This window comes from Larus michahellis, chromosome 4 (genome assembly GCF_964199755.1).
Source record: "Larus michahellis chromosome 4, bLarMic1.1, whole genome shotgun sequence".
Taxonomy (NCBI): Eukaryota; Metazoa; Chordata; class Aves; order Charadriiformes; family Laridae; genus Larus; species Larus michahellis.
In genome coordinates, this window is record NC_133899.1 from 4178607 (window position 1) to 4188244 (window position 9638).

The following is a 9638-nucleotide window of genomic DNA, read 5'->3' on the forward strand; positions in this document are numbered from 1 at the left end:
ATGGAGAAGAAATAAGATCTATTTTGCCTGGATTTAAAAAGACTAGTGAGGTCAGACACCAAAATACTGCTAAGCATTGTAGCTTTCCCCGGTCACGGGGACTCAGCCTTTCTAAATTTCCGTCTGTTTTTCATACATGGGGTTCAGCGTGAGCCACAACATCAGAATTTCTTTTCCCAAGGACAAAATCCAGTGCAGACCAAGTAACCGGAGTTTCCTTCCTGAGTCCCAGTGTCCCTCCATCCCTCTGGCTACCTGGGATGAGGGGAAGCTGGAGCGGAGCCAGGGCTGGTCCTGCCACCGCGGCATCCCTGCCGGGGCTGCTCTGCTCGCCCCGCGTGGGCAAACGGGTCTCAGCACTGGAGCTGAACTGGGCAATGGCTCCAGCTTTGCTGCTTGCTCGGGGCGGGGATGGTGAGGTGAATTTATGTCTAACAACTCAGGCTGCAAGCAAGCCTTTAAGAAGTCATCTAGGACAATAAATGGGGTGAGTTTTGTCTCTGAAATGGCGAGGAAAAGCAGGGGGAAGGGGCTGCACGCATTTGCACACCGTTTTCCAAGGAGCTGCTGATAACTGGAGCTGCTGAGCTCTGCAGCCTGCGCCCGGGACTTCTCCACCAGCCTCGGCAGGGCACGGTGAGCGCTCCGTTTTCCAGGCTGGACAATTGAACTCTTTCACCTGCAGCTCACAGAGCCGCTCACTTCAGTGAAATCCTTCCCCAGGGCAAAGCGAAGCGCAAATGCCCAACGCTGAGCCTCAGACACAGCCAACGTGAGGATCCGTCCCATGTAAAGGCAGAGGCATCCAGCACTCCAGGAGTCTGCGCGTGAAACCAAAGACCTCAGTCTCTTCCCAGAGTGAGATGACAGAGACTGCTCGGCTATGTTCACAAAGACCTGCACAAACCCTTACATTTAAAGCTCTTGCCAAGTCTTCTTTATGGCATTTACACGCATCTTTCGGGGGCAGAACGGTCACCTCCTTCTCCTGCTCAATTATTGTCAGCTCACGCTCCTCATGGGTCTGAGTAAACGAGATAAAGCAATCGTTAGGCAAGAGCACAGTTCATAAAAGCATTTCAGCATCTCTTTGCTTCTTCCCTTAATCCCATTCCCTTCCCTCACCTTGCCAGCCATGCGACTTCACAGTTAGCTAAAACACTTCCTAAATCACAGCACTTTATAATATTCCCTAATTAATCCTTATTAAAGCCTCAAAGCCAGCTGCACATTCTTGTTGAGAAAGAAAGTCTATTAGGAGCTGGATTACCAAAAGGACAAACTCATGCCTCCGCCATGGTCAGAAAAGCGTGCTGGGCTCTGCTGGTTGCAGGTATCCTGCCTGAGCCGAGGATTTTTCCATGCCAGTGTCTCACAGTCCACTGCATGTTCAATGCTGAGCGCAAGAAAAAAAAAAAACTATTTTCCCTTGTTAAAGACATAATAAATGAACAGCAAACACGAGACGGAAAAATCTCTGAGCCAGCAGGAGAAAGCAAGTCTCTTCCATCTCCACGGCTGTTTTCCTCCGCTGCTGGCTCCGCAAACACCTTCGAGTGGGACAAAGCCTTCCTGCCCCATCGAGGCTGCCCCAGCTCCCAGCACCCAGGGGCTCAGCACCCTGATCTCTCTTCCCTTTCAGGATCCCCTGACTCCTTTTCCAAAACTCTCCTTCCAGAGCAGCAGCATCCCCTGAAATCTCAGCCAGGCACGCCATGGTGGCAGCGTGACCACTATTGCAGGGTAAGTACGGAGAGGGAGAAACCTCACCCTTCCCGAGGGACAGGAGAATCCATTCCCATGGACCTTCATTCATAAAGTACAGGAGCACGTGTTCGTTAAGAGGAGGATGCCGAGCTCAGCCCCCGGCAGAGCTCACCCTGCAGCCAGCTCTCACTCGGCAGGGCGGGAGGAATTTGGCACCGTCTCCCCGCTACCAGCACCCTGGGGTGTTTGCTTGGGGAAACGTTGAGGTCCAGCTCACAGCAGCACCTGAGTAAGGGCTGGGAGGACTTCAGAGGTGCCTGGAGTGGTATTTGTAGAATTAGCCCTTCTATGAATATTCAGGAGGTTTCTAGGAACATTCAGTGTTTTGCAATCTAAAGCCTGAGATAAATGCAGAAAATCCCTTTGGTTGTTCTCTCGTGCTGCTACGCAGAATTGGTTTCTGCCTTGTGACTTCTGGAGAGCTCGTCGCAGATGAGATAGGAGCATCTCGAAGCCCTGCTCCTTAAAAAGGCTTTTGCCACTTCCATATGTTGCAGCCCCCTTTTTATCGCTATTTACTGACCCACAGTACAGCTGCCAACGCACAAGATACCAGCACCGACCGGCTCCTGGTGGAAGCGCGGAAGAGTTTCCTGGGATCCCTTGGTCTATGCAGTGCTCATTTAGAAGACATTTTGCCCCAAGAACAACCTGCCTTTCCAAAACCTCAGCAATTTGCCCAAGATTTCCAAGGATTTTCCTGCTTCTGCGTGTCCCTCACGCTGGTGACCACGTTTTGCCCAAAGAAGGTGCAGTATTTCTCCACTGTTTTGAGGTGCCCTGGCACTGGGCACCACCCTCATTTCAACATTTCCTTAACAGACATCCCTGGAAGTGACAAAAAATGTCCTTCCATGTTTCAAACCAACTATTTATTCCTCCTTGTGCAAATTCATCAGTTCCACGTAACTTTGTTGACACCCAGGTGCTGCAAGACCAAAAGCCAGCCATGCACCTGAGAAGATGGAAGGATTTGCCTGGAAGAAAATACAGGGCTGTCATGTATAGAAACATACCTCGCACTCATTACTGCATGGATTTGATTAACGTGGTTTCTATCGCTGGTGACAGATGTAGGTATCAAGGTACAGCCTTGCCTTGAAAGAGGTTAAATGTTAAATAAAGGAGCTGGAGGTGCCGGAAGGGACGCCGGCACGAGGGTAACGTGCCTCCAGAGGCAGGGGAGGAAGCCAGGCTCCAGCTCAATCGTTAGTATTTACCTTTGAAAAGGCGTGGAGGAAATGAATGACAGAAGTATATGGATGTGCCCGAGCCGTACGCTGCCAGCGCTGGCTGGGGATCAACAGAAACACTGTCAGCTCTGTGCTCCTACAGCCGGGGGCTGTTGTGAAAGGAACAGTTTTCTTGGGATGAGTTAATTTGCATTGATTAGCTTACACCTGCAAGTGATTTCCCCTGCCCCAGCGTGGCACAGCTTTTCCTACCAGCTGAACAGCTCCAGCCATGCGCATCCGTGGAGCCCCATCTCCCCCCTCCTCTGCACAGCGCTGCCGGTGCGGAGCCCCTTCATCCCACATGGAAAACCACATCTGCTAGGCATCAGGCAGCGTCCTGAGCAAACCCCTTCAGAAACTAACCTCTCTTGGTGCATTACTTTCTTTTCTATTTACATTGTAAAACGGATGTTGGCTATCAATTTACCCGTTTACGTTTTTAACCTTTATCCTTTAGGCATAACTCAAACACAAGAGTGCGCAACTCCACAGAGCAGGGCAGGAAGAAGTGAAAAAGAAAATTAATAGTTTATCTATTGCTTTGCAAGATCAGGGGATACTGGAGGCCGTAAAGAGCAGGTGGTGGTGGCTGGGAGCCATGCGGCAGCCTGCCCCGCTGCACCTCGTGGCACGTCTGGCGCTGCCGGTACCTGCGCCGCTGCCTCCGCATCCCTCGCCCTGAAACAATCCATCAATTGTCACGCCGAGCGGCCCGCGCGGGAAGGAAGAAAGCGTGGGGCTTTCTGCAGAGTACACAGCCCTTTCTGTGTATGCTGGCAAACAGCCCGGAAGATCGGTTCTCAGGATTTCCCCTCCTCCTCGGTCTTTACCGAGGTTTTGCATATTTTTCCCCCCCACTTGTCTTAGATTACTTTGGAGCAGCTAGCGTATTGTAATCTGGTCAAACATGGGATGGGTTATTTAGTCTAACAAGAGAAGCCCTTTAAAACATTAAGCAGAAACCCTCTTATATATTCTTCGTCCTTACTAAAATAAATAAATCAAACCATACCTTCAAAAGCCCTTTGAATTGCTTTTTTTGGCGCGCACGGCAGGCAGAGGAGCTGCGTTTCGGGGGTGCAGGCAGCACGCAGAAACCAACCCAGAGCAAAGCACAGCCCTGCGAGCAAGGGGCTGCCTCACCCGAGCCCCCAGCCCCTTCCCACCCACCGCTGTGATTTCAGCTCCTCTCGCGCAGTTTCTCACTCCCCCAGCACACATCTGTCTCAGAAGTGCAGCCTTTTCACGTGAAATGAAGCCTCAGGTCTCCCTGCTTGCGGATACAAGCCCCCAAACAGACCCTTGGATTGTTCAAAAAGCCAAGGTTTTTCCAGAAAAGCTGCTTTTAAAAATAGTACCTGGATTTGAAGTTGCTCTAAGAAGAGGTGTGTGAAGGCTGACTCAGGCTGGGTGGGCAGTGCCCAAATCACGGGCTTATTGCCCCCAGCTGCACATCCCACTCCGCTCACCCCCACTGCTCTCTTGCTTTTGCTCAAACGTGGCTTCTTTTTTTTTTTTTTTAATTAAAGAAAAAACAAAACAAAACAAAACAAAACGTCTTCCAGCTCCCTTTAATCCGAAGCAAAGCCCCTTAAGCTGAAAGATGGCATTGCGGGAAAACCCCGTCACTGCCACTCCACAGCTGCCAGTGACCCCGCTTGAGGAGCCTCCTCGCCCACTCAAACCAGTCCCACTCAGTCCAAAAAAAAGCCCCAAACTCAAGAGTTTAAGGCAACTTCGTATACAAGGTCTCCTGGGAGGAAGGTGCTGCAACTCTCAGCCCAAAAACCTATGGGAGCTGGAGAGAGTTAACCCCTTGCCTCCTGGAAGCTTTTCAGATGCAAGATATTGGGCTTTACTGCTCAAAGGCATTAAAAACGCACGTGTCTGTAAGTGAAATCTGGGTCACTGCTGTGCACAGGCAATCCCACGGTCTCCCTTTTTTCACCTGGAAGGAAAGCTGAACTAAAAATAGGTACCTGCATGATAATAAAACTATTCTGATAAGCATGCTCAGCATATCCAGGAGGATATGGAGCCTGTGAAAATCTCCAGGAGATAAACGTTTGTTGGTGTGAAACCTGAAATGGAAAAAAAAGCCTCAACCCAGGCTAGAATAGTAATTTAGGCCTGAATGTAGGACAGGGTTGGTAAATACCCGTACTCCAACCAATCTGTCATGCAGGAGAAAAAAACGGGGCTTAAGCAATGGAAATCCCTGTGTTGAGCAAATATCATAATAAGATAATCCCAGACCTGAAGGTTTTGTGGTGAAAAAACAAGGAGAAGAGCAAATGTGTCACCTAAACCACCCCTGGCCACTCTGTGGTCCCTCTGCACCGAGGAGAGGCAGTGAAAGCAGGGAGGGGGAAATCAGTGCTCATACACCAGCATTTTTCAAGAAAAGAAAGCATTATTTCCAAGTGGACTCTGCAGGTCTGAGCTAAAGCTCTTCTCGGCCATTCGTTACCCGTGATGGCAGCAGCAGTGGCACAGAGGATGGCCCAAGGGGTCACAGCCCGTCCGTCAGCGACTGGCACCAGCGGCAGGGGCTACCCCTGGGGACAGTTTGCCTTGATCTTCATTCACCCGTCTGCTGAGACAGCATTCGCGTTTTGCGCAAGTGCTCCAAGCCTCACACGGCGCCCATGGACCACACGGCCATCGCTCTGCTGCGAGTTTTGTTCATTTTGAACCTCAGTGCAGAGAACAACGTTCCTGGCCAGGACTTTGGCCTGAGATATATGTATACGTCCTGGGAGTATCGCATAGAAACCAGTATCCTCATCTCACCCTGCTGCCTGGTAAACATCATTAATGTCGTCCCCTGTTGTACAGGGAATGACTCGGCACAGAGAGAGGAGAGCACAACGGCAGCGATATCGAGTTACCGGTGGGACAAAGCAGACAAATTAGACAAAGTTAACCCCAATTACAAACTATTTCAGCAGGTCCAGGCAAGAGGCATAGGCAATCCTCACCTCCTCTTCCGGCTCGCCGCTTCCAAGGGGCTGATATTTCTGCGCGAAGCGGAAAAATGACCTTTTCTGGAAGAGTTTGGCGAAACCTCCTTCTACCATCTTCACTGTGCAGTGGTGGGAAGCGCCACCGGGATGGGGCCACTGGGATGAGGCCACCCCGCTGCCGGCAGCGCTGGCTCGAATTCCCCTGCAAGCGCGGGGCTATGGTTACAGGCAGGGAGAGGCAGCGATTACCTGCCGCCAAGTCACGCCTTCGGCCGCAGGTGCCGCAGGGAGGAAGGCTGCGCGCTCTTCCAGCAGCCGCGCAGGGTGCTTCGCCCACAAATCCCTGCCAGGGAAAGCCTGTCTGTGTTTAAGGCCGTGGCTGATAGAGGGGTGAGGTGGCCCAACGTGCGTGCACGGCCGGGCACCTGAAGAGCAGGTTGAGGTCTTGCAGCTCTATGTTTTCCTCCGCCCTCTGAAAAATTGCTGCGGGAGGAGCGTCGGCGGGTGCCACATCTCGGGCAGGCAGATAGGGAGGTTGTTTTGCCGAGGCCGCTGCGTGCAGAGGCAAGACAGGTTACATACTCTGCCCAGCCTGTTTGTAAACTTCCCGGCTGGAGAAATCCTCCTTGAGAAATGCTCCAGTCAGCACAACGCCGGTACTTAGAAGTATTCACATCAGGGAGAGGGCATAAATGAGTGATGTGTGAATTTGTGATGCTCATTTATTAAAAAAACACAGTCTTTCCTTCAGTAGAGGGAAGCGCTTTCATGGTGGATCTCAACATATGGCTAAAGTTAACCAGTTACATCCTTTCTGAAGATTTATAGCCGCCTGTCAGGCAGCATTGTGCTCTGCTTTGCAGCAGGACACTGACATCCTCCCCCAGGCATCATGACTACAGGATTCACTTAGGCTTAAATTGTCTCTAAGGTGTAGTCTACGAGATTAAGATCCTCCTTTGACAGTAAAAAACGCATTGAGGGAATAAATGTCATTCCCAGCCACAGAAAAACATATGTGCAATTTTCTGCAGGAGAACAGTTTTCTCCTGGGACATCCAGATGCCACCTTCCTACCTTTGGGGCAGTGGAGGTGGTGATACCTGGACCATGATGGGGCCAAGATCCCAGACTCTTACCTGTGTGACAGCTCATGGTACCCAAAACCTGGTCAACTTCCATCAATCTGGTGTTTTCCCACGGAGTATTTCAGTGTTGCCTGTCTGCGTCTCCTAGCAAAAGCTGACGAGCCCCATGGGACACCCCACCAGCACGACGTAGCTAGCTGCTACAGGCGACACACCGTGTCCCACTGAAGTGGTCTGGAGGGAGGGCTTCTTTCCAAAGACCGAGGGGAAAGCGAAGTGATTGGGAAACACCCTGCAAATATCCGGGCTCTTGTAAAACACAGCTGGGGCTTCCTAACTCCCTCGGCTCCTGATTGGGAAATGCTTTCTTAATGACCCAAACTGGATGCGTCAGGCAGATGAAGGAAGTTCCTGCAATGCTGCAACAGCCCTCCTTCCCATGGGAAAATATCCAGGGGTAATGCTGGGCACTGATTTTCAGGCAGCTCACATGCACGTTTAGGGAAGGTGCCTAGCCAGGACTCGAAGGCAGCCCAGGCTCCCAGAGGTGTATAGAGATCTAGGCCTTACTGAAATGCATGGGAATTAGGTGGCAAAACACCTCCGAGCTCACATACGCTTTCGAACTGGTCCCCCTCCTCTGCAGCTTTCGTAAGGCTCTGGAGCACCACCAGCTGGCTCGGCCCTGCTCCCGGCAAGGCAAAGCAGGCGCTGCCTGGCGAGGAATTGCATTCTTCTGTTCATCTGAATGTGTTTGTAGCAGTTGTAGCCTTGGGGTCACACTGACTCGTTCCTCGTGTCTCTGATAGAAAAGTGGTGAAAACCACCTTCCCCCTGCCTAAGCAGGTAGGAAAAAAAAAATTCCTTGGTTTTGCTCTTGCTTTTCTCATCCTGAAACCTCAGCCATCGTCCGTGAAGCCGGCATATGGCAAGGGGAGCTGCTGCCTGTGAGGAGCCCAGGCATCCTTCTGGGGCTCTGCTGTGCGCAACGTGCACGTGGACTGCACAGTCCCCAGTGTGGCTCTCATTAGCCAGGCACTGATGACAATATGGCTAATGGGGCAACAGGCTCTCACCGATGCTTTCCTTATTTAACTTCCTCCTCTTGGCAAAAAGCTGCTGCTTGTGGAACCGCATGGAGCTCAGTGCTGTGTACGCAACTCGGAGAAGAACAAAATCCAGAATCTACGCAACGTGGAGACGGGCCAAGATGCCACATCCTGGGTTGGCGTGGAGGCACTCCCTGCCAGCCGGGCGAGGGAGGGAGAATGCTATAGTCAGGGCTGTGACAAAAATACCGAGACAAACAGGACATAGAAAAGAAGAAATACGAGTTGATGAGCATAATAACACACCACAATAATCGGTGTGTTGTGGTTTATTATCCAGCAGACCTGCAGCTCTGGAGAAACAGTATTGTTTGGGCTCAGGACCACGGCCCTGTCTGTCCTCTTCACGGCCATTCGGTTCTGTAACATGAAATTACATTTGAGCACCAGTGAAATCGAATAAATGCAGAAATAAAATGTAGTTGTTGCTGGCTATTTTCCACACATCCTGCAAAATTGCTGAGCGGGGTGAAGTTTCATTTTCTTGCTGCTTTTGACTTCTACCTGTTAGGAAATATAATGGAAAATTCATGTATTTTGCTATCTCACAGCTCAGAAAATACCGGGGATAAACTGAGTCAAGACTACTATGAAAACAACACTAATACGAGTTGTATTTATTCATTCCAGTATAAGACATGATTTTCACACTATAAAAACATAACACACAGCCCAATTACAGTACCTTTATAGTGTTTCCTATTTAATTGGATAATAAAGCTCAGGGTCAGACTCTAGGTGTAAGCAGGTTATTTGGGAAACTTTTTTTTTTTTTTAACTAGAAATTATCTGTTATGAAGACACATGCAGCAAAGCAGCTGTAATCTGAGATGACGTGAGCCCAGAAGTTTGCTGCTGTGAGGGCAGGGTGCTGCTTTCAGTTCAAACCTGGCAGCTCCTTCACCTGCTTCTCTCACCACGACCAGGGCTCATCACACTTTTGTTCCTCTTGTGCCACCTTGAGGGAAACAAACTCTGGTGCATGGGTAGGATTTACTGAGTTTGCTGCTACCCAAAAACCCAAAGACTCTGCTTTCAGGTGGGGTTTTTCCCAGGCCCCTGAGCAAAGCATCCGCTGCTCCTGGTTATAAAAGCAAAGAACAAAGTTTTGGGTCACGGTTCTTTTCTATCTTGCCAATGCTACTGATAAAGGCTAGATAAAATGCTTAGGTCTGTCCCAAGGTGTGTCACCAGGAAGGAAGGGGGAATTTAATTAAATCTCTGTTAAATTTGTTTGCACAGCCCTGCTGCTGAAACTGGGAGAATCACCTGGTGGGGCGGCTCAGGCCGGGTGAAATGAGCCCCACCATCCACATCTCTGTCTTGGAAACTGTCAAAAGGTCTTTTTTGTCTTGCACAGGTTCTCCCATGGTTCTTTCTACTTTGTCTACACAGAAAGGTAACAAGAAGGAGAAAATAATGGGAAGAAATAGGACTTACCTCTGTAGACTCACCAGCAATAGGCGTCTCTTC